We start from the raw sequence: 25,915 nt of genomic DNA on the forward strand, positions 1-25,915 counted from the left end.
GTGTCTGCTGATTTTACATTAACTTTCATGTTGCATGGGAGGGATTTAGTCATCTTGTTTCTTAGTGCTGATTAGGTCTCTCTCTGCTAAAGTTTCATTTAAAATATCTGTTTTAGGGCCAGTTCTGAGGTTCTACCCCCGATGTGGGAACAAAAGCATCAAAGCCTACCTGCCTACTTTGGCCAGATGGTATTGAATAGCAAAAAAACATGCTTGACCTTCATTGAAGTTTTTGGCTCTACTTGTGTTGTTTTTCAAAGCTACATTTATTTTTGGATAGATTTCTCCATCCGTTTCTGTTGTGAGTACTTTCAGATTGTCATTCCAAATTAAAAAACTTGATGGAACAAAATTACTTCTCCTCTACTAATTACGATTTGCTGCAAAACATGTCATCTGAAAAACATCTGTCTGAATGTTTTCCTTGACATTTTTTGGTCCACTTCTTTCAGATTGTGGCTTTTATTAAGCTCAACATCTTACAATAAAGATGCCCCTAATACTAGAGTAAAACTGTGTTCCGTTATCCATGCACCGTGTATGTTAACAAATTATTTCCAGAAACCCCTACTCCATCATTGACAACCAATGTCACTCTACGTACAAAACAAGCAATTAGTCCTTTATGATATGTAAACGGCTCAAAACCGGGGGTACCAGACGGTCTCATATGGCAGTCTCATTACATCTCACACAATTACGATTACCCCTGTGCTAAGGTTTGGCAGAATAGAGATGTATTCATATTTTGGCTGTTTACTAACTGCCTGGTTGGTTTCTTTCTGCCAAATTATTTTGGCCAAATTCAAGTGGGTCTTGGATGGCTGTTGTCAGGGCTGCCGGACTGGTGGGAAGGAAGCAACCAGCATCGGGAAAACAGTGGATATGGCTGAATCGAGCCTTCAAATTCAAAAGGGGAGGAATGACGTGAGATTTGTAGAATGATGAAGGCTCTTCTTTCCCAGTGGTAATATCTCCATACCGGATATTGGCTTTGTGTCCCTGTCGTTAAACAGAGGGGCCAACATTGTTTTTTTAAACATTGGTCCCCCCAGCTTTTTATTAAATAGATGTTGAGATATAAACATCAATAGGACTCCAAGCTTAATATTTTATTGTGGGACTGTCCTTCCTATTCCATATAAGCTTGATAGTGTTGTGTACGCTGGAGGATATTTAACGTGTTGTCCATAGGAGCGATATAAATGGAAAGTGGGATGGTCAGTTGTTTATCTCAGTTGTAGATATTTGAATCTAAGATTAGATGTTTTCATTATGCTCTGTCTTTAATCACATTGCGATTAACGAGTTAATGCTGACAGCACTAATATATACATATTATATACTTGTCTTGCAGCGCAAAAAAGTAGTTTAGCAAAATCAGCAGCTCTTTAGTATATTATGTTGACAAACTATTTACTAAACAGAAGTGTTGGCTTAATTACATACTGCAATGTTTGGCATAGTTGAGTTGATACAACAAAACACCCTGAAAGGACCTCAGTAAGGACATGACATGAAGAGACAATTCCATTCCAGTCCCGGTTAGTCAATCTGCTGCTGATTCGACTGATAGCTTCGGTCCACAGCCAGGCAATGATACCTCCGCGATAATGTTTGAGCTCACCTCCAGCGGGCTCCCAGGATGAATGTTTGATGGGGAGATTACTGTGAAGCAAGACAGCATAAAATGGCTCCTTTAAATATGAGAGCAGAAAATGAAAGACCGGTTACCAAAGTTGGGATGGTGCAACAGCTATGAAATACGGGAAAACCCTCAGATAAGACTTTTTTGGAAACCTTTCCACCTCAGGATTGGGATAATGAAAGATAACCACCCCACCATCATGCCAAATGTGTTTTAGCTTCAATCATACCCTGTTTTTACTCACTACAGTATAGAAACAGAGCCAATATATAATATATCCAAGAATTTAGACAATCTCTCAGAAATCTGTTTAATTTTTTAAATCAATTGACATTTTTTAATGATAAAATATTTTGATTTTGCTTGACTTCCTTAATTTCTGTGAGGGTTCTTAAATTATTTAATTCTTTGTTTTACAACTCAATTTCAGTGTTCCATTGTTCTGCCGAGCACAATGTGTATAACAGCAGCAAAAGGTAAAACTTACCAAAGTATAGTGATGAACACTGCGTTGATTTCACGGTATTCCCTGCACTTTGAGTGCAATGACATCTAATTTTTAGGCCTCTCACAGGGAAGTTTAGCTGTGGGGCCCTCAGTCCCCACTCATGGTAAATAGTCTATTCTTGACCCCTCTACTGTAAAAATAGACATGTCTTTTAGGCCATCCTCACCTAGCTCATTGGGTGCCACTAAGGCTGACTGGTATCCCCAGGTATGTGAAGCCTATTTTAGGACCATACATCCCAGTGGGCAGATGGTAAGGTGTTCTGTTCTGTAAAACCCACATGACTGTTGCACATTCATGAAACACCTTTTCGGTAAAAGCACATTATTGGCTTTCAAAGCCCTCCTGCTGTCTACTGGTAAATATCAGCCTCTAATTAGGCTGTTTATATCTTTCACAGCATCATCTTTTGGAAGACAGCAGAAAAACCAGAGCTAGCCTGCTATTAGCAATCAATGGACAAAATGTCCTCTGTCCTCTCTCTCTCTCTCTCTCTCTCTCTCTCTCTCTCTCTCTCTCTCTCTCTCTCTCTCTCTCTCTCCATCCATCAGTATGTTTCTATCCAGAGGATAAGTGATGGGAAAATATTGTGAGATGTTGCTTTTATCCACATTGGCAGAAAAATTGTGTTGTTTTTTATTGTGACTTTTACATTTCATAAAGGAAATTTGAAAACTTTTGACTTATGGGTGAGAGTTTGCTTGATTGCAGTTTTCAGTTCTGCTTGTCTGCCTTGCAAATTTTACACCCCCTGGCATGGTGTGATATTGGTCACCCCACTTACATCTAATTTTAGTAGGGTAACACCTCACCTCTCTGAAGGCCTGTCTTCCTTACATCAAGTAATATTCCCAGATTTCTCTTGAACAGCATTATACTTAAGGGCCAATTAACAAACACTGTGACGCCAGAATAATGTCAAAATTCATGACCTTTCTCCAAGATTAAAATGGTTATGTCTTACCTCTGATTCACATAGTATGTCATTTGAACCCATTAAAGTGGTCCAGTGTTGTTTATTACTGCTTTATGGTTTGCCATCTGTTGTCTGCAAATAAGACCGCTAATTCTGTCAAGAAAATACATTTTATATTTTAAACAGAAGATTTCCATGTCTTTTTTTTAACTTATAAAGTAGGTTGAGGTGTGAAATAAATACTGTGAAGTTACCAAAACGCCCAATGCACAGAGAAATGCACACAGCTCATATTCAGAAACAGTTCCTTTAAACGAACCATCGAGACTTCTGTATGATTGTGAAAAGTGTGTGTAAAGAAATATGGAGCATTTTGGGTAAAGGGTGAATACAGGTATAGTCAGACGGACAGTAAGAGAAAAAATAATGTGAACTGAAAATGAGCATATTATGTCTCCTTAAAATAGAGAATTAAGGTTGTGTTGAAGCCAATTTTTCATAATAAAAACCTGAGTGGTTGAAACTTAAACTAACTGATTGACGCTTAATTATTTCTGCCCAATTTCACACAAACTGTGCTCCTAAGGTACTGTAGGCCAGAAGAATGTTTTGTGAGTCATTTGTGTGGCAGAATTGATTTTGGAAAGTGAAATGCCGCATGATAAAGAAAGAAACTATAATCATTCACAAAGTGTCCCATCTGTCCATTATGGACGAGATTAGGCTCCTATTTCGTGATTGATGAGAGCACCTCAGCTTGAAAATTATCTTCTTTTATTTTTTCCACTACCACAACTCAACACTTCTTTCTAGAAAATATGATTTAGATAAAAAGTTAAAACAGACTTTGGGTTTATCAGCTTTTTTTTTCTTGATGCAATTTATATCTTTAAGGCAAATATTTGTTTGCTTATGGACACTGACTCCATATTTGTTTTTCAGTGAACTGCCATTTGGAAAGGAGGACGAGAAAGGAAGGAACTGAAGATATTGTAAGTTTCTGGCCAATAGTCTCTTCAATAAATCTATCATATGACCTGTGTATGTTATGGACATAATAATGTAGGCCATTTATAGCATGCTACACAAACTCAAGTTCCTATGTTCCCCCAATTGTGTAATTTTTTAAAAGCAGCCTAATTATATTTACTGAAAAGGACATCTTACCCTCTTGTTATACCCTGACACACACACACACACACACACACACACACACACACACACACACACACACACACACACTAACATCAGTAAATCCAACAGGGAGTCAGGATGCTTGATGGCCTCTGGTCTCATTTGAGATGCAGACATTGTCCTGTTGCTTCCTTTAATGAGATCTGGAGGCGTGCAATCTAATATTCACCACTGAGGCTCCAACATGGCCCCTGAGCCAGTTGCCCAAAAGGCTGTGTGCTAATTCAATGGAGTGAAGTCAGCTGTGATCAGAAGGACTGGAGTGACCATTCAGTCAAGAGGAGGAGAGGCATTTAGTCTTTTCTATACATGATGTACTAATAGTCCACATTTGTGTTCATTCTTCAATCAGTAGACTGGACTGGACTTTGAGAGGCACTTTGGGACTGACATTACCTTAACAACCAGCACAGGGTTGGCAACAAAGGAACATAAAGCATGCAAATACATAACAAATAGAAATGTAGCAGAGGGAATATTTTCACACTGGTGTTGGCTCTCCCAGAACACACTTAAATATAGGGCTGCACAATATATTGTATATTGTATTGTTATCGCAATATCAACTGCCGCAATAAACACATTGTGAAAAGGCTGCAAGTTATCGCAATAGACACTCATAGGTTTTTGTGTTAGTTGACAGAAAATATCTGCAGAAAACGGAACATTAAAATGTAACATTCTTTTTTTTAGTAGTGCCTTTTATATTCAATTCAATGTTAGAAAGAGTTTCCTTTTATTTGTTTTAAATTCAACAAGCAGTTTGTTGTATTTTAGCAGAGTACTAAAAGCAGCCGAAATACAGAACTGGGTACACTTTGATATCTGTTTATTTATCGCAAGTAATATTGTTATCGTTATATACAACTTTATTGCATATCGCATATTTTCCTCCTTGAGTACCTGTGTAGTGATTTTCCTTAGTCTAGTAAGTACTGTGAGACAGAGAAGCTTGACATTATACTCAAAACACATTTCAAACATGGAGCTCAGAGGTAATATGACATTTGACATTTTAACTTACTAAATACTCCAAAACAAATGTGCAGACAAAAAGGCCGTAAGGATGATGTAGATGAAATAACATGATGTAGGTTTGTGCTCTGTGAGCAACAACTCAAGTTTTACATGTTTAGGCCAACTTGCTATATCAGATTACTTAGTATGGACATGGAATGTCTTTCCTAGCCAGTATCCAATACATTTCTTCATGAATTTTGCTTTCTTACGCTGGACTTTGGTCAAACATTACTGTAATGTCACCAGAAACCACTTCTGGGGGATCACCTAGGCCAGTGTGGACCCAGATAAGGTGTGAGATTGAGAACCACATTAAAGACCTTTTTATTGAATGGCAACTTTTAGAAAAGAACAAGCTCACCTGACTAAAGGAAGCCAGGACACTCCCTTGGCATCAGGCCTGGGAGGCAACTTCACAGGAAAAAACACCGGGTGGCTGGTCCTATACACATTGGGTCCAATTGGGCTCGGCTTGAAAAATTAACCATAGTATTTACCCCAGAGAATGTGAGAGTATCTGACATGGAAATTAAGACTGTTGTGTACTACTGTGGTCACAGTTGTAGGCAATGGCTCTTGGCTCTGACCATCCTGCTATGCTGATTTGAATGGGAATGTCCATTCTACTCTTATTCTATTTATACTGTATGCTTCAATCTAACATTTCTTTTGTGTTGCCAACTTTAAAAAAAGACAAGTAGCTTCTGCAGTAGATGATGCATGTAATGCAAATCCAAAGTTCAAAAGCACGAGTTCCGCCTGGAAACTGTTAGCCATACGGCGTTAGCAACATATGCTAAAGCGTGCGAGTCAGTCACACTATGGCACAAGAAAATTCAATGGCAAAGCTGGAATACCCACCCGTGGATTCCCAGTCAGCTACGGAGAGAAGGCTGGATGGTGTGTTGGCATTGCTTCACCGATGAAGAGCAACGTTATGTGAATTTAAACACATCAAACATGTTAATGCAGTACCCAGATGTGCCAATCACCAGGATGAGGAGAAAGCAACCTGTAATTTTTTATTTTCAGTTTCATAGCTCAGGAGACTCTTTTTAGATTTATGTGTGTATATGTGTTTGTACAGTGTAATACAGAAGTGTTTGGAATGTTACGTATTTCTATAAAAAAATAGTTCACCAGTGGACAAAATGTCTTTGACACTTGTACTTGCACACTTAAGAAACAAACAAAAAAAAGGGATCCGTATGCATTTGTTTGTATTACCGCTGCACTGATCTCCCACCGAACCGTGACTCCTGTGCACCGTTACACACCTAGTTTGGCTTGGTCTCGGTTAGAGGCGTAGATGTGCAGAAATGACTAATTAGCATTAGTCTGATTTGACGTAGTGGAGCGCCCACTCCTCTCTTGATGATGAACCTCCCTGCGTCTGTCCCAGCTGTCACCAGTGATTGATGCACTGTGCACTTCCCACCGTCACTTGCCAGTGTTCACTGCTGTTTATGCCTCATACCTGACCTCACATCCAGTGATGTCTCAGCTTCCTCCCATTAGCAGGCATATTAATTATCCTTCATGCCATATGATTAGGTTAAAATACCAGTGTACTATTGTTCAACACATTGTCCAATGGAAGTCATTGCCCACAGCCTTTATCCCTCCATTGAATTTGCTACATGTTCAGCAACCACTGATAATCCCCAGAAAGAATGGTCCGCTACCGTACCACTAATCCCCTGGTTTCCCTGTGGTCCAACAATAAAACAAGAAGACAACAAAAAGACCAGAAATGCGTTGACCCAACTTATCTTTGTGAATAAAAGACAATCTTAAAAGACTAACTTTGTTGTTACGCAAGTCTTGTTTTATTTGTGAGATCTTGACTTTGACATGGAGAAAGAAAAAAAGGAAGATTTTTCGTTTTCGTTTTTCAAAGAAAGAAAAAAACTACTTTTCTTTTTTTTTTGATTTTTTATTTTTTTTTCTTCGTTTAGTTTTTTTCCCCTTCCATGTCACCTCCGGGGCTCCATAAATTGCTAGTGTTTTGGCAGCAGTTTTTGTTAGTGACTGATAATTTGCAAGTGTTTTATAGCGTTTGACCCAGACAGCTCTGTAACCTCCTGACATTTTCAGTGTCAGAAAACAAAAAAAAGTGGTTTAACTGCTAAAATTGTTGTGTTGTGGTATTTGTATTTGCATTAGCTACAATTAGTAAATTTACAATACTAGCCAAGTACTAATAGTAATACAAGTGATACTAGCCGTTTAAACATATACAGATATATTGTTGCTGGTTTTGGTATTGCTACAGTTATTGTTTACCGTCTTCAACTTACAAGCTCTTATTTAGCAGGTCTGCCTACATTTTAAGTAGGTTTTAAACTTAGTGCTTCAAAGTAATTATTTAGTGCAAAGCAGAATAAACTAATCCTTACTTTATATTTTGTTCAGAGATGTACAGCATGCTTTTTTATTTGTACATGTCTGAGCTTGGCTATGTTCAGGTGGGCAGGAGTTCTTTCAGAGTCTGAACTTAACATAGTTTGTCTCATGAATATTGAGTGATTATCTGGGGACATAAGAGAGCCATCATCAGGTCAAAATTTGAATTAATCCAATACTTTGGTTTAGGAAATATCTGCTAAACCAATGACATTCCCATCATCCTCAGCTGTACTTTTTGTTTTGTGCTACTTAGCAAATATTAGCATGCTAACACACAAAACAATGATGGTGAACATGGTACACATATTGAAAGAATTCACCTGAACACACCTCCCTGTAAGACCAGCATGCCCATGGGCGCACAGATAGGCGCAGGTGCATTTGTTATTGAAACGACACGGGTGCTGGACAGGAAATTGACAACTGCGTCGGTCTTAAACCAGCAAAGACACTTGTGTCGGGCTTTGTGCTGCGCTGGGTGCAAGTTAGGCCCCATATCTGCTAAAAAGTCAGCATGTTAGCATTGTCGTTTAGCTCCTGCTAGCATGCTGATGTTGGCATGTAGCTCAAAGCACTACTATGCCTAAGTACAGCCTTATTGAGCTGCTAGCATTGCTGTATACTCTATATATTAAGTCTGGTTTCTTTATTGCACATTGAGATAAAAGCCACAATCACACCAATGCACATGGGATCAAATAAGTTGTAAATAAGTTGATTAAGATGATGATAACCTTACTTAGGTTTGACCTTATTTATATGTGAAGAAAGGCCCAAAGAGCTAATCAGAGGTGACAGATAAGTTCTTAATTAAGATTTCCTAATTAAAAAACTTCAGCATAACCTAATCATTGTTGTTGTGTTCTGTAGCAAAGTGAATTATTTAAAACGTAAAACAAGCCAAACCAACTGGGTAGTAATGGAGTAAAAGTGAAGTGGATCCGCAGTTTGTTTTGTAACAATTTACCAGCACTAGCTTCATAAGTACATTCATATTTTCCAGTGCTGACTGGACCATTATCAGTCATTCTCAGTCTTTGAACTTGTCATTGGCACCAAAAAATGAAATCCTCCTCCACTGTCATGGTTCGTATTCAGCCATGTTTCCTTTTCAAAGGGGCTGACAGCACTCCCTGTTCCCCTTTTTAATCTAGCTGTGCTGCTATTTCATTTCCTGCCTTGCTCATTGAATCAATGTAAGCCGGCTATTTGATAATGGTGGGTTGACACCAGGCAGACACAATTTCATGTCACTTGCAGACTTGGGAATTTCTAAAAAAAAAAAAAAACTATTTTTTTATTTTAAGTATTTTAATCCACAATTTGCCAAGTACTTCCAGACAAATGAAAAAAGACAAAGAAAGAAAATCTACTGCAGAATACAAAACTTTAAATTTTTAGAATATCCTGCATGGTCATAGTCGTAGTAAAGTGTGTAACATGAGTGTGAAATATGAGAACCAGTTTTGAAAATAATTAGTCAAACAATCAATAACCCTCAGTTACCCTGGTTATGTTTCATGTGGGGGGCCAGTATGGGTAGTTAATTGCTAATTATTGCTCACAGCCAGCGATTCACCCAGTCTTGTTATCCAAAGGACAACAGTGCTGGGATTCAGAATCCGGAGATGCTTTTTCTACAGACGGGTTTTAAAATTGGTTTTATTTTAAAATGATAGAAAAGATTAAATAATGGAAAATCATGTACACATAATCAAAATGGACTTAAAATACAAATGGGATAGATTTTTATTTAAGCATTACTTACAGTAGCAGCATTACTTTACACGATTGTGTGTGTTTAAGGTAAAGTATGGTTTATTAGAGCTTGGGTTTCATTTTCCCAGCTTCTGGCATTGGTGCTGATAATTCTGTTTTAAATTAATTAAGATCTTGGAACAAGGCAACATTGCAACAAAAAGGTCTGAAAGGGCAAGAAGCGCAAGCTGTCAGATTATCGGAAAGTGTTTTCTTAGCAAACCCACAAATAAGTCAATTTATTTTGAAGTGAAAAGGAAGGCTAACGGCAAAATCACATCCACCCAAACTGTCCCATCTTAAGATCATACCACTCACATTTTTTCCCTGTGTGATAAGGGATTATAAGCAATGTTGTAGGTGCATTCACTGTTTTCCTAACAAAGTAGAAGCTAACCTGACAAAACTGCTATCCTGCTATGTTATATATATATATATATATATATATATATATATATATATATATATATATATATATATATATATATATATATATAAGAACTTACAAACATACAATGTCTCGTACACATTAAGTCACTACATTCGATCAAATACACCCAAGAATATAATCAACCTTGAAGAAGACAAGGAAACATATAGATAAATAAAACATAAGTAACTTAAATAAAAAAAGACTGTACAAACTTCTATAATATCTAAAAAATAAAGTCATACATAAGACACCAAGCACTTAAACATTTTCAAAGAGGAAGCAAAGGCATTATGATCCAAACTTAGGGACCAAATTCAAAACAAAAATAAATTAGGAAATCCACACTTTTTTGCAATCCTGCTGGAGTGCATCTTTCTCAGTGTTTCTTGCAACTGCATGGTTGGTTGATATGTGGTGTGCAGAACAGTTTCTCAGTGACTATGGCGCGTGCTCGCGGCTGCCACGCAGTGTTTATTATTCAACAGATAGGGTAGCTTGTTTCTGTCAGTGCAGCCCCATGATCCTTACATGATAAGATAGAGAACAAATCACTTCTGATTAAGCTTAAGAGAAGACAACACATGGGCGAAGATGGCCTGGCGTGTTCAAAATGGCCGCAGGGAAGCCATTTCCCACAATGCTCAAATTCCATTGGCTCCTTAATGTCGATGTGTCCTTTGTGAGCCAAAGTGTCTGAGGCACATTGCGGTCACCATGGGCTGGAGGAGATATGACAAATAGAACAGACAGACCCTGCTCTCTTCTCTCCCTTGAAAAGAAAATGTGTGGCTCATTGATATTGTAGCTCATACAATATCAAAGAGCCACACATTCTAGCTGTCAAACATACTTCTGCTGTCTTTGCAGTGCTGTCAAAACCATTTGTTAAGTTCAAAAAGTTGGCATACGTAGTAATGAAACTGTGAGAATTTCAAATAGTTACCCATATTTGCAGTGAAGCAAGTCTTGCTTTAATAATAGGGAACAGTAAAACAATAAATGTGATAAGCAATGTATTATCTGCTGTGCTAAACAGCAGGCTAAATTCATTTAAAAGTAATTTGAATGGTATGTTAAATAGATTAAAAATGTGAAATTAAATTACTCAGCTGTCGACCTTAAATTAAGAAATCCGATTTGTTTTCTCTTATTACAGCATCACGTCATCATATAGTACTAATGTGCCCAAGTAGTCATCTTATTTCTCCCTCACAAAATCTTTCGAAGGAGATCATCCATTTTTGGAAATGTGAAGGTGGCAATCAGAGAGCAGACTGAGTTAGACCCCCCTCCCCCAACCTGCAGAGACATGAACTAGTTTTGCACCTTATTTGGGAGACAGACTTAAAACTTTTTCGAGTCAAATTTCTGGTCATGTCCGAGCAACATTGTAAAAGTTTCCTCCACACTCCTGGTGTGTGTGTGTGTGTGTGTTAAATAAAATAAAAAACATGTTTTCTTGTGCTTTGAGAAAGCTTCATGGTTGCAGTATATTCCATGACCAAGCTAGATACAAGCCTAAGATAGTTCACTAACTTGGTTAGACATTATTATTTTTGGCATATTTGGACTTCACTGGGCAAACGGAGACACTTTGTTCAATACATATTTATCTGCGCTCCAGGGTACAATAATAATTACAGCGCAGACACAAACAATCCGTATCTCCTACACCAAAGAGGTTTGCTGGCATGACATTTCTAAAACTTCTGCATAGATTTTCAATGAAGTTTGTTGAAAACTCATACAATGAGCCAATGAACAAGTGACTTGTTTTTGGTCTGGTTTCAGGGATGTAAAAAAAAAAGTTAATTTCAACATTATGAGATAAGGACCTTGTACATTTTTTTTTCCATTTTCTGATAAACCACTGCCTTTATTTAATATCAATGTTTGTGCTTCAAGTTAGTTTGTGAACGTGTCTGTTAGTGACAGGATAAATAATTACTGGTTCAAAGGGCTTGAAACAGGTTTAATACCCTTTGTTGCTGTTGCCGATGCTATGCACCTGTAACCCAGTCAAAGAAAGGGTCAACAGAAACATAGCGTCGGCCAGACTCCCGCCTTTGGCTGAGTCACTATCCAATCTGTCAGATGGAGAGCAGGAGACGGTTGTGAAGTTTAACGTTGGTAGTCCCCAGAAAAGAAGTTGGTAATTCCATTGTGCAGATTAGAACCCAAATTGAAACGTAAAAAAACTAAAATTGCTGAATGTTAGAACATTGTGTCAAATTGGGCGCTATTACTGTGACCAATTGGTCGCCATTACACGACCAATAACGTGTCAGGTTTAGTTTGATCATAGTGTTAGTAGTGTCAAAAAACGTTAGCTGACATCGTTCAGTAGCTAGCTCAGAGATGACTGGCTAATGAAATTACTGATTTAGCAGGGGTGGTTAACACTTTTGCATGCACTATATCCGTGTCACATTCTCATTTGGGGCTGAGCCCCGCTAAAGGTCTGATCCTAGAATGGCCCCTGGGGTGTAACATTTTTACTTCATGATTGAGAGGCAGAGAACAAAACAGATCCCTTCACTGATTGCTAGCTGGGAAAGGCAAATCGTCCATGTACCAAAGGTGACAGAAAAGATGGTAGCCATCATATTCACAGGGTAAGAGCTGCTGCATTCTAATCTGTTCCTCGACTATGTGAAATATCTAGGACAGGCTTCTCATACTGCTCTTAGATCAGCTTCTGGTGACGCATCACAAAGCCTGAGCCCAAGGCACTTTCAAACTGAGTCAATGTCAATACTAAGCAACATTTGTTTGGTGTAACGCCACAGGGATGCTTAAACATCTGAATTTGGGGAAATGTAAAACAGTGGGCGGGTTGTGCGTAGGTGTGAGGAAAAGATTGTGGGTCTAATCCCTATTTCCACTCCTCAGTTACTGTGGTTGGTGCTTTTTTCTTCTTTTGGGGGATCAATCTATGGCTTGGTAAATTTTCAAAGCCTAAATAAAGGCCACTCTTACTGCCTGAAGAACAGACAGACTTGGCACATTTGGAACAGATGAGAACAAATAATGTAACTCTCTAAACACCGTCTGATCTCCACATACTTATTTGTGGTACTGTTACGGTTTTAAATATGATAGTTTCACATTTTCTTTTTCACCTACTAATTAAATTAGAAGTTTATGTCTGATTGCCAGATTAGAGTGTGAGCTAAACTATTACCTTTTGTCCCCAAAACAGGCTTACAGTCCATAGATACATGGACAGTGTTTTAATACATTTCAGTGGTAGTCTTGTTTTAATTATCACTTTCTCTTCATGTTTTCATCGCTTCCACACTTCCTTTCCTCCCATCCTTCTGTGCCACTGAAGTGCAACCAAAGTCTAAGCAAAGCAGACGTTTGGCCGTCTCCAGCCTGCAGGCTGCTTTGAATTGGACTACTAGTGGATTGATAGGCCAACTCTGGAGCAATTCAGTAGCCTCTCATCGTCACTGGGGTCTATGCCCACCTCGCCTCCTCAGCGATATAATGACAGAAGCCGAGACCAGCGTAATTGTGCTGAATTGTTTAACAAACTTAATATGGCAGGGAAATATTTGAACAGACCACAGCGGGTGAATTCAATCACACTGATGATGCCTGTTCAGTTTTTGACTTTGCATTTGGGAGTCATGGCCAAATACTTTCAGATTAGTAAGACAAGTTGAAATCATTATCAGTCTTAGACATGGATTTTCTGATTTGGCTATTTTACTTTGTCTTCATGTACATGTAATTACTAATTAGTGTCTTTTAGTGTTTTGCTGAATAGTTTAATGGTTCTGTCTATTGGTTTTTGCTTTAGAACCTCATTCTTGTCCAGTTTGGCTTGTGAGCACTTAAAACAAAGTTTGTTTGTTTTCCTTCTTTGATTGTTTAACTCAGAATGCGTTTCTTAATCCTAGAGATGTACGATTAGTGGTTACACTTTATTTTAAGGATCTGTAAATTCTTAAGAATTTTCTAGCTCTTCTATTTTAGCACTTATAGGTGAAATAAAGACAGTGTGCAAAAAACTCCATTTATTTATTTGTAATTAGTTGCTAAGGTCAGCTAAACAACAAAAAACATCTGTCATAAATGTAGTATAAAGTTCCTAATGATACACATTCCTCTGCCAATCAAAAGCTTAATTTACACTCAACACAACTAGCTCTCTCATAACTCTCTCATAACTTTATTTGTCTTATAGTTACCAGGAAAGAATTATGTAAAAAGTTAGACAAAATTTATAGATACATAAATAGAAATGTAGACATGTTTCTTCTAATCATCTTATGACCTCTCACACTGTGTTGAATCCATCTGCGTTTTCCATGAATTGCGCGTTGCGATAATGCACATGAACAAAATCGATGCAAAGACGCGAATAGACACGCATTTGCAGCGTCGTTCTTGTGTCCAAATGAGTTGAAATATTTCAACTTGAGCAACCAAACTTGCACGAGTAACGTGACGCAAAGCGAATTTGTTATTTATAATAAATTTAGGCCCCATGTCTATATATTTATAATATAATTATAGTCAATTCCACCATGTATGATACCAAATGTTTCACAATAAACAAACTGCGTCATTAAGCAGAGTTAATTAATAAAGTTGTATAGTAACCATCAAATGAATATGAAAGTTTATGTTTCACATTGAGTGAGATGGCCTCATGTGTGTGTCCCTATACTGAGCCTTTCTCCGCCTAGCTGACGGCAACCTGAGCCAAAGCACCCAGATGCTTGTTTAATGCTGCTCTGGCACACAGTTGGCTGTAAATTGAACAAGGAAGTATAATTCTCTGCGTCTGTTTGTTGTGTTCAAACAGAGTTGAACCTTCTGCCTGCGTTGCTTCATCAATGCTCCCCCACTTGAGAGAAGATGTTAATTCCTCCCCCCTGTGCCTATCACAATTTTTCCTATAGAGGATGAGGCAGGTTAAGTTTTTTAATTTTTCTTTTTATGTTGCCTTGTGCTATTCTCTGTGCAGTATCTGTTGGGACTATGTTAATAACTCTATTTAGTAAATGAGTAACTTCACCATTAGCATTGCGTCAAAGTGGGGTTGCAGTTGAGTTGCTTGGTAACAAAACACCTTTGAAGACTGTGCTGTTATTTCTGAAAACTACGTCAGGTTTTTTTCACTCCTCCAAGAATAAACGCTGTGCTTACAGGCTGCTTTGTTAGACAGATAGGCTGAAGAACCTTGCCAAAGTAAAGCTAAAATATCTTCAAATCTAAATTATTAGAGAATGCAGATCCTCAAACATGCTGAAGAATCTGTAGATGTGAGCCACAAAATGGTAATTAAACTCTCCAGAAAGTGGAACAGTGGGAAATCAGGGACACATATCACTCTCTTCTGCAGTCCTCTGTTCAGACAGATTCAAAGTGATGTGAATGAAGCATGTGATGTGAGCATCTTAGTTAGTCTGAACACATTCCAGAGTGCTTTTACCTCCAGTGCATAAAAGCACCACTGTGTCCCATTGCAGTAATTGTCACAATGGGGGTCAGATTGACACAGCAGTTTTCTTCTTTCAGCCTGGCCCTTTCAGTAGATTATTTATTATCCCACCTAAGTAACCATCTTGGAAAAATATGAAGAAAATAACAGCTTTTATATCTTTTTCTTTTTTTGAAGTTTCCAAGCACAACATGTCAGTTTGACAAACAATTAGAAAAACAGCATGCGTATTGCAGGGCATCTACTCTTTGTAATAGCAGTGAGCCAGCAAGAGAAAATGAAAGCCCTGTTGGGCCCTCAAAGGCAAAGGAAAGTAGCTGGAGTCAATGGACCCCCTTTGCCCCTAGAGTCAAGCTATTTACAGGCCTAGACCCAGCAGCTTTGATCATCTACTAGAAAGCCCAAGCTTGAGAGGTGCATTAAAGGCACTGTGGTGGCAATCTTTTTATGATGCTGATGCATTAGGCCTAATTTTGTGGCCTTCTTGCATTAAATAAGATGAATACATGGAGTCCAAAGGCAAGAGAGATGCACCTTTTAAGTTTTGGGGGATATACTTTCCATTCCATGCACTATATGAAATATAGGCTTTGTGATGTTCAAGAAATAAAACACTCGTGACCTTTAGTTCCTGAACTAAAGTACTGCAGACTTCTTGCTGAGATCATTCTCCGGGATCATTCACAGAGACCATTCCTACTTGCGTTGTAAAGAAAGTCATTCAATTGTAGTTGCATTATCAGACATACACGCAGTATGTGCTGCTATTAACATACACGACATACATTTATAAAGATTTGTAATAACTGATACAGAAAATAAAAGATGATTTTGGTTTATGATGGCTGTTAAAGATTGCAACCCTTTATTTGTTTAAAAAAAAAAAAAAAACATCAGAAAAGGGAAAAGAATAGACAGCAGTTTCTATGGATCAGTTAATGGACTGAACCACTTCTGCTTTCCTAATACTCCAAAAACAACAACAACACTACAAGTAGCTAGTATTACACAGGTGCTTCCGGCTCTTTTACGGTTGTCACCATGGAGACGACCCCCCTCTGCCCTAGTTTAGTTAGCCTGCCCTTCTTAGCACATAAACATGAATGCAGTTCATACTTTGCTGTACAGAGCAGACACATAATGGTTTACATTCTGCTGTGATAAACCTGAGGAGGGTAGAATACATGATCTCTTCAGACAGTCATGACATCTACTGCAGGGGGTAGACCTGGTGGGCAAAGGTATCACACTACAGGGATATGCAGACATGATGTACAGTGTACATGAAGGTCATTAAGCTTTATGGAGCACATTTCATTCCAATTCAAATATAGAAGGCTTTTATTTAAATCAAGTAAAACCAAATTAAGTTAGAAATTAAAGATTTGTATCTATAAAAGCATTTTTAATATGAAAAATGACATGAAACATTGTTTTTTGAAGGTCCCATATTATGCTCATTTTCAAGTTCATACTTGTTTTATTGTGTTTCTACTAGAACATGTTGACATGCTTTAATGTTCAAAAAGCCCAGTCTGCTCTGATTGGTCAGCGCTTCTGGGTCTTGCGCATCTGCGCTCTGAGTCTCTGCATCGTCACTGCAGCCGGGGAATAACTGTAGTCAAGTCCTGACTGCTCATTTAAATGCAGTTTCTGAAGGCTGTGTGCAATTCCATGTGGATTGAGTGTTTTAAAACTTTTACAGTATTTTAAATAGCACCTCAACCTCAATCAATTTAAAAAATTGATTGAAGAAATCTCACCATGACAAGGCGACAATATTGCTGAGGCAATAAATGGTGTCATCGTTTGTCTTTTAATCTCCAAGTGCTATGTGGAGTTCCTCCGTATTCTTGTAAATCCGCGAAGATCTTGAGTAAAATGAAAGAGGTCTTGTTCATCCAAGATTTTTTTTTTAATGATATATCTCTGTGCATGTGCATGAATAACAACCATCTCACTTCAAGGAGCTATAGTATAGTAGTGTTACCTCCGGTAAATGGATAAACCATTGTGGAAAATGACAGAGTACCAGAAAGGAATCAGCCATCCTTAGTCAAGATGGAGTCCACTCTTAAATGGCTGTCTGCCAACCAAGCGTACAGCTATCTCTCTTGCTCCGGCAAATGCACAGCAGACCAAACACATGTCGACATCCATCATGATCATACAGTATGTGACCTAAACTGGTCTAGTCCATGAACAATGTTTATATAAAGTGCGAAGTAAATGTGTAGCGACACTATAAACATTTCCTCAACAATCTTTGGCTAATATACCACATGGGAAATTTTTACTGGTTTGAGATTCATGTATTGCATAATAGTTTCAAATAACTGCTGCACAAACAAACTGGAACCCTTGATTTTGTTGTGTAAAGGTTTACTAGTTAACTAGCTGCAAAACTGCCACAAATTGCCTATTTTGAAGCTGGGATTCTCAAATTATAACTCATTTGCATCATAAGGATGTATGTGTCATTCATTGACAACGTCTTTCAACTATTTCCCCTACAATATAGGCTCCTGAAACATTGAGATCATGGTATGTATGGTTAAAGCTAGACATGAACATAGCGAAGTTTATTTTGAGTCGACCCAACATACACATTTTTGTTGCTTTAAATCCTTGACTGAAAACCCCCAGTTATTTGAGAACTTGGTTTTCAGAAACTCTGAATCAGTTTCCTTTTGATCGCCTCAGATACCTGAGAGCTGCATCTCATCTCTAAAGTTTCTCCTCCTCACTGGCAGCGAGTCACCCCCAAAGTACCTTGACACAGGGAGTAAACAAGCCTGCCTCTGTTCATCAGGGTAATCTTGTTTGCTCAGAGGGCGATGTCTGTGCAGGACAACACACTGCCTAAGGAATAAAGCCCCATGCAGGAGATATTGTGATCCCTGTTTTCATGTCTTTAAAAGGAGATGGGGTGGAGTGGCCTTGCAGCTGGGCATGTGTGCACACAAATCTGTGTGACGTCACTTGCGATGAAGGGTGATCTGCAAAGCTGCATCACGGAAACTGTGGGAGGCACAAGTGAAACTGCATAGACTGATACAATAAAAACAGCAACATTATTTTTAAATGTGCCTCCAAAGACAACTACAATTCGGGCTCAGGCAACTTTAAATTGACCTTTAGCTTGAAAATACCTAAACAAGGTTTGCATTTTTTTTTAGTTTACCACTCAAAGTGATCTCTGGGGTTCATAATTAGTTTCCCAGTGAGCAGCCATCAAAAGCAGAAGGCGAGGATTGTGTGATGCCAAAAGAATCTCATCCACCAATCACACAGCTGCTTTAGAGTCTGCATTTTTACCCAGGTGTAACATTTCTCTCCCCAAGACTCAATTCAAACTCTTTAGTGTGAAGAACGGTGGGCGGGGTGTTGTGATGATGGATGGGGGGGGGGGGGGGGGGGGGGGGGGGGGGGGGTAAGAGTCACATGGGAATAATGAGGTTTTTAGCAGAAATAGAACTGTATTAATGATAAAACACAAGTCTTAGTCTCACGTTACAGCGCCACTGGCTGTTTTTTCTCCCATTTTATAGTCAGGTGTCAATCCCTGCCCCCTGTAACATTTATAGTTTAATGTCAATATTTTCAACAAACAGAGTAGAATAAAAACCTCATTAACAATAGAATCTGGGTGACAGTAACAGGTGTAAGATTGCATATGGCAAATAGACAGGAGGAGGATCTCAAGAAATGAAACAACATGCAGAGTTTTGGTGTCAGACGTCTCAACATTATATTCCTCACCACCTGTTTACTTCAGTCTTTAACTGGGCTTTTGTTATCATTTCAATTTAAGGTACTAGAAGGAATCAGCAAAACAGTAGCTACATTACACAGTTATGATACCTAGAGGCATACTGCACACTGGCAGTACTGTTTAAACTTTAAATATCTTTACTGTTTGACCAGTGGAAGCGTCCTAAGAGCAAATGGTAAGCTTGGTGGAGACCTGTGCTCATAGAGATCTGCGTTGTGTAGATATATTGCACAGTTGACCACATTGTCGTCAGGCATGCTGGGTACACAGTTGCTAAGCACTTTAGTATCATTTATTATATAATACTGTAGGAGATCCAGGATCCCTCTTCATCCATTCACAAATAGACTTGATAGACTTGATGATTTTATTTACTTGGCCTCAATGATTTTCAGGCTCCAAGGTTTTATGTCTAGCAAAGATGATTTTTCTTTTTCTGTTTGGTCAAGGATGCTGTACATTAATTTAATTTCTCTGACAGTAAGCTTGTCTTGGTCTTGATTTCATAGTTTGTAGACTTCAGTTGCAGGATGTAGCAACTCTGGGAGAGTGATTACAGTGGTAAATATTTTATTTGCGCATGAGGTTTAGCATCACAGCCACCTACGTCAAACTACAAGCTGACGTATCTGGTGTAAAGCATGCAGGAAGATACAGTGTTCAGTGTGGTGTGTGGAAAGTGATGCACATCATTAACCCTTTTGTTGTCTTCCTGTCAAAATTGAAAATCAACACTTTTGTTGATGCGTTTTTATCAATGCTTTTAACTTTTTCTTACGTTTTTGAACCTTTTTTCAACACTTTTGATGCTTTTTTCCAGTGTTTGTCACCTTTTTGACGTTTTCAACACTACGGTAACACTAACCTATTACCTTTTTAGTTTTAGTTTTTTTTGAAGTTATAGTCAACAAATCTCATTTATAGGAAATACCTAATGTTTGAGTTAGAAAAGCAGAAATTAAGAATTATTTAGACTAAAATTAAAGAAATGTATGTTGATGGATAATCACAGACTGGAATATGTCAACTTTTACTCGATACTAATAAGTCACCCCAAAATGAATGAAAGTAGAGATTTGTACTTGCCAAAGAGCGTTGTGTGGAATCAATCATGTTATTTGGGGGAATTACAATTGTGTAGTTAAAAGAGCATTAAGATAGGAAAACGGGTCAATTTGACCCGAGGACAACATGAGGGTTAATACATCTGGACCCAGCTGACATATCTGGGGCGTTGCTTTCTGCCTCACTGCCTGTCACAGAGGAGAAACACTTTTTGATTGACAGGTAAAACTCTTCAAGGTCAGCTTGCTCTACAGCTCACCCTCTCAGTGTAGATTACTGTGGTAATATCTCTACTGTTGAGTGTGAGAGAAATGAATATTACTTCTGCTAGTGATATTAGCTAGCTAGATGTAGAAGGGGAATGGGATGTGGTTGCATGATTGCAACCTCAGATATTGGTGAACATTTGTCTGGGGTCCATATTCTTTTCATCAGTTTAAGTCAGTCTTTGCCCAAGATACAATTCTAATAATATGTGCTTAAGTCAATATAATAGAATAATAGAAACTAGCTGGGTGTAATAATGGTAAATCTACTGAAGAAGTGTGTCAGCTTCATGTGTGCATAATTAAGATGGGCGCTATAGTCTTTTCCATTCAGGCAGATGTAAGAGAGTTACCTAGAGATGGACAAAAACCTCCAAACAGAAGATATGTAGAAGAATTGTTATTATATCCCAGTATTTAGTGGTTGAAAAGTGATGAGCAGAAGGATTGGAGGAGAAAATGTGAAAGCACAGCAGGAAACAGGAACTGTGTTCTATGAAGCCTCACAAAAGGACTTGTGCAGATGGCTGCTGAAAGCCACAAAGGCAAAATACTGAGTTGTTAGCGACTAATATCACGATGACATGCTCATTGTGTTCGAATCATGCTATTTGTTATGCATGCATATTTAGCAGCTCATTTCAAATGGTGATGCGTCATTGATTTGTGCACATGATTGTAATGGCACTTGCTGTCAGGACAGCCTGCACTCTCTCTGCATGTGATTTACATGTGAGAACAGCTGGAAAGTGTGTGAAAGTATTGTGAGCAGCCAGTCAGTGCTCAATAGGACCCAATATACAGCTAATACATTATATTACATTGTTTGGAGAAATGGAAAAGGCAAACACATGTAAACAAGCACATAATGTTCCTGTGGTTTGTAACTACAATTCAAGGAGACATTAGAAATTCTTTTCATATAAAAAACGCTTGCTGCTTAATGCAACTGGAACACAACTGAGTGGCCAATAGCAAAATACTGCCTAATCTATTCTAAACTACTATATATTTAATAATGGTGGGTATAATTCTAAACTAATATTTTGATATGAATGTCTACAGGCAGAAAGGAAACAAATCACACACTACTACGATGCATTTGAATATGGTTAAATGTGTCTAGTGCTATATAAAATGGAATTAATTTACCTTTTCACTTTCCATCATACCTCTTATTATTCTGATAAGGCATGACAGGTGCATTGGAATATGAATGGGTGCAAATACTTTTCTTTTATACTCCTAACAAGTAAAGGTAATGGCTTTTAATCAGTGCATCAGCTGCCCTTAAAATACACTTTTCACAGTATGAGGGGGAGAATGACTGGCAATCATTGTCAGGAGTCGTACCGCAGTCACACAACTTCAGTGCAGAGTGGGGTTGATAGTCTCATCTCCACCTGGACTGGGAGAAAAAATTGTATTACTGGTTGTGGGTCCTAAGAACCTGGATGTTGATAGATACCCTTGACCAACAGCAAGGTATCTTATGAACCAATCGACATGTTTCTATTATTTATTGTGGTAATTCATAGTCTTTAGAGGATGATTCATACTGATTTTGGTATCTTTCTGAACTTTTGTTAGGCGCTGGCAAGTGTCATAAACAGTTGACTAGGTATCTTGAAAACCAACGGCCCAATTTCCAGTAAATTAGTAAGTAGTCCACAGGGCATGAATTCAAATTATTTTGGTTACTTACTGACCTTTCTTACACCAGGCCCAAAATTCCACTTATTCACAAGAAAAGAAAAATGATAGATTGCTATGAAATTTACTGAACACTTCAATGCTTTCTTTTCCATTTCACTAGATCAAACCCTCAACTTTGTAGACAAACTAATGGCTACATTATGGGTAATAGCAATGGACTTTGAGAACATGATGCACATCCTAAAGTGTATTGTGTTATTCAGACATAGAGTTTATGGTGTGCTATCTCTTTACTGCCCTGAGATACGAAGTAATTGACCCTGTAATATTTATTTTGTTTAAATGCATTTATTGTGTGTGAATGGTTCCTGTACTATGTAAAAGCGCTTTTAGTAGTCGGTAAGACTAGAAAAGTGCTACGTAAGAACAGTCCGTTTCCATTTAGTTTGTCAAGCAACTAGTGAATTATTGACTATTTCTGCACTAAATCAGTTACTGTAGGCTTAAAGCTATAGTATGTAGTTTCTGTCACCCCCATGAAGAATTCTAAGTTATGACAACAAAACAGTTGGCACGACTACATGATACAAGCCTTCCGTGATCCCACACTTTCCCCACCCCTCCTCCACACTGTAGCTAGTAGCCAAGGAGGACACGGAGGATTAAAAAAAACATTATGGACTCTTCATAAGAAGTAATTATCTCCTCGAGTTTCTGCGCGCAAAAGTCGACGGACGACACAATCTTCTGAACACAGCCATGCTACGAAATAAAGAGAGAGTTGTGTGGAACTGATAGTCTTAATTAGCTTTGTAGCAACTCAGTTGGTAATGGCTTGAATGTAGCGGATGTTTATTAATATCCAAAAGTTAGCAGACATTATTGCTCATTATGAGCCTTGTGAGAAAAATGTACATCATAGGGATGGTGAGTGCAGATAGCACCAGACCCCCATATTCCCCATCAGGGCTGTACTGGAAATCTTCCCACACCTCCACAGCAGAGAGCATCTGTTGGGAGAAGATCCCCAGCTGCTCTCTGTGCTCGCATGGCACACATGGCTGGTCCCCACTGGCCGTTCCCTGAATAAGGCCAATTGTCTGTGAAAACAGTCCATTGATAATGAATATCTGCCACCCCGCCACTGACATGCACAGATTGCTGAGCTGATGGAACAATCAAAGGGGGCAGAAGATGGAGGCTTATTTATCAGACTCTGGATACAGTTGTCTAAGCCCATTGTGCACTCTAATTATTCACAGATTTCAAATGCAAAGCAGGTGTTTTGTTTTTGTCTTGTGTACCTGAAATTCATTCCTTTCAGCATAGTTTTAGAATAGAAATTGTCAATAATTTTAATCCCAAAGATCCCTTAATGAATACAGAGTAAATTTGAAGTACCCTCATGTCCTTATAGGTATTTTTGCTCTTTACACATTTATTCTAATATATATTTTTTGGGGATGGCTAAATGCTGATTGCTAGGGGACCTCTGTAAGTGTTTTAGGGACACCTGGAGCCAGCATGAGATAGAGTACTGTTTTTATTCATTTGTATATGGCCTTTCTTTTCATGTTTAGGAGGTGGAGGAAGCCTTTAAAAAGAAACTGCAGTGGGCATCGTTGAGTAAAAGGTTAGTCTCTGTTACATTTTTACAAATTGAAACACAAAGCATCTATTATTACTGAAATGCTCGATGTCTAGAGTAGCAGGGCTCTCATTTGCTCTCAGGGTCAACATGAACAGATGCAAGGATTCTTTCTTATTTATACATTTGTTTTTGCTCCAACAGCAACTTTCATTTTCACACATATCATTGCTTTAATCCCTTCATTTTTAGTCTTAAAATGTTGGTTGTAAGATTTTATTATGCTATGTTTATATTAATTTTTATTGTTCGGTAATGTTAATGTAACACTAGTAACGCTACCTTCCCCATGGAGATGATTTAACATTCTTTTAAAGCTATTTGATTGTTGTGCTATTTCATTGAAATGGTAACTATTATCTTGTTCATGTTTTACATTTGATTGAGAATTTTAATGGACCATAAAATGTATTTAGCACCTGCAGAATATCATTCTTTTCCTGTGAGCCTTCAAAATGTTTATGAACAGTCTTATGAATGTCTTATGAATCAAATCTTGGGGGCACTTCTAAATAATACGTAACTAAACTGACAGCTTTGTGGGTGAATTAGAATATCATATTATGTATTCCAAGGATATATTCTTCAGCTATTAGGCACGGGTATAGAAGATGATGTGTCAAAGCCTTTTCTACACCATCCACTTTGATGAAAATGCAACAGCCTGTTTTCGGAAAAAGTTATTTGCTGAAGCTGCTTAGTTGCATTTTATTTGAGGGTTTTAATTAAAGCTTATTTGACTAGAACATCCTCAGCCCAAACCCAAAGTGTACTGTAAACTCACAAAAAGGCTGACGCTGTGAATATATGAATAGAAAATTAGCAAGTCTGCTATGACCCTTGATGACAGTACTGATGCTGTATGGTGGAATTTATAGATTTAGATGCAGAGTATGAAAAACCAACAAGCTCAGTTATGCAGATTGCTCTCTGGCAAGAGTAGCTTTGTTGATGGATTGCTTATGAGTCCAATACATATGGGTTGAATAGTGTATTTTACCTTATCTCAGAGGGAAATAGAATCGTAAGCGGACTGTGCACTACACTCACCTGTCATCGTACAAGCCATGTTATCAGAAGAAAGAGAAAAACAAGATCAATCTTTTGTTGCCTAGTTATCTGGTGAATACTAAGTACAAAGGATGACTTGGGGCTTTGTTGTTAAATGTCAGCACATGTAGATATTAATATTTATATGGAAGTTTGTTGGAAGTCATTGGAACCAACGGTCCTCTTCATTGCCTACGTTAATGGCCAATTGGTTGTAATAAAAAGAGATTTGTAAGTAAAAAAGTAATCACAAACTTTCTCATCATTCAACAAATTTTTCATTATTCCGCAATTTGTACACATTCCCAAAGTCATAGTTATAAAATTATTTCCTTGGTGGCTTTTGTATTCCTTTAAAGACAAACTATATAAATGTGGGTAAAGGCGGATTTCATTGCACAACTTCTCTTCAAAACGAGCATCCATTTTGTTTTCTCACCAACTGGACCAGAGTGTAGAACAACTGCGGCATGCACAGTACGGGCCCTTGATATGCATTCAGTTGACGGACCCACTTATTTGGGGCAGCGCGTGGACCGCCCGGACCCTCGCGGACACGGAAAGGATAAATCCCGTTTAAACGCTATCTGTTATGTGTGTGCTATTAAATCAAAGTGAAGGAAAATCAAAATAATTTAAAAGAATGGTTTAAATACCTCCAAGAGTCTCATTTAATATGCAGGAATATAATCTAAAATGGTACATTTAACAGTATAAAAGCTCACATTTTACAGTGTGGCAAACAGAGAATCAATTCATGCTGACTTTGGCATATGGGTTTTGATATCACCTGGCTTGTTGTGATTCAAAACTCTACAATCCTACATGCCCTGTCAAACTCCATCCTTTCCCTACACACTTATGTTAAAGTCTGTATTCAACTGCCAGTGCTGGTTCAAGCAGGGTTCAGTGGCTATTTACTGTGGCATTGTGGGTGATTCTGTCCTTGTTAAATCCTATTTTGTTTTGTGAGCGTGGAGCTCAGCCTCCTCCAGGCATGTAAAGGTAGAAGACGAAGCCGGCATGCCGACTGGGGACCTAAAGAGCAGTCCAATTTTTCATCCTTATTGCCCATGACATATCCAAAGTGGGAGAGAGCCTTCCATGGAGA

General features: G+C 38.2%; 1 protein-coding gene across 2 annotated transcripts in view; it reads left to right on the forward strand.

The window, feature by feature from the left end:
• Positions 1–25,915, forward strand: part of syt1a (synaptotagmin Ia) — a 186,634-nt gene that overhangs the window by 55,142 nt on the left and 105,577 nt on the right. For both annotated transcript variants that reach the window (XM_032505589.1, XM_032505591.1), the window contains 2 exons: positions 4,015–4,064; positions 23,687–23,739. The gene's annotated coding sequence lies outside the window, so the exon portion shown is untranslated. Of the gene's footprint in view, positions 1–4,014; positions 4,065–23,686; positions 23,740–25,915 lie in introns of those variants that run through there.

This window comes from Etheostoma spectabile, chromosome 23 (assembly GCF_008692095.1).
Source record: "Etheostoma spectabile isolate EspeVRDwgs_2016 chromosome 23, UIUC_Espe_1.0, whole genome shotgun sequence".
NCBI lineage: Eukaryota > Metazoa > Chordata > Actinopteri > Perciformes > Percidae > Etheostoma > Etheostoma spectabile.